Here is a 796-nt window from a genome sequence, read left to right on the forward strand (position 1 = left end):
GGTTTGGAATTATTGGGGCGAATAAAATTAGAGTTGGAATTAAGATTAGGTTAATTTAAAAAGGATAATTTAAAAATTTTAAATAATTTTTAAAGATTTTTATAATTTTGCCTATAAAAACTTATTTTTTATAGGAACAACATCAATTTTATTTTTTTTTTATGGTTTGATTGTCACCACCTAAAACTTCATGCTTAGAAAAAAAAAAACTTTAATAAGTGAGTGTGTGTTGTCAAAAAAGAAAAATAGTATGCTTAATAAGAAAATTAAATTCCAGGAAAATAAATAAATAAATAAATAAAAGACTACAATTAGAAGTTGCCTCAAATTAAGAAAATACTCCAATAATTAAATAAAACAATTCAATATTGAGTTTTTAGGTTAAGCTTGAGATCATTCTCTTTATTTTAATATAATTTTTTAATATTATAAAAATTTCTTGCATAATAATTAATCTTATTGAATAAAGAATACTCATATTTTTGTATTTATATGTTTTATATTTAATTATTTAAGAATAAAAGATTCTATTACTATTTAAATTATTATATATTAAAGTATTGTCATTTAAATCATTTATTTATGTACTAGAATATTCTGTATTTATCAGAGTCTATCAATGCTCTTCTTTCATATTAGCCTTTAATTTTCATCTAATCAAATCTAATGGTTTATATAAATGTGGTGCATCCAATAAACACATAATTATTGTGTTCGTTTTAGACATACCCATGAAAATTCTCTTAAATAACAATGAAAAAGCCAAACAAAATTGTTAGCTTTAACTACTAGTGTT

The sequence above is a fragment of the Arachis ipaensis genome, chromosome B09, assembly GCF_000816755.2.
Source record: "Arachis ipaensis cultivar K30076 chromosome B09, Araip1.1, whole genome shotgun sequence".
In the NCBI taxonomy this organism is placed as follows: domain Eukaryota; kingdom Viridiplantae; phylum Streptophyta; class Magnoliopsida; order Fabales; family Fabaceae; genus Arachis; species Arachis ipaensis.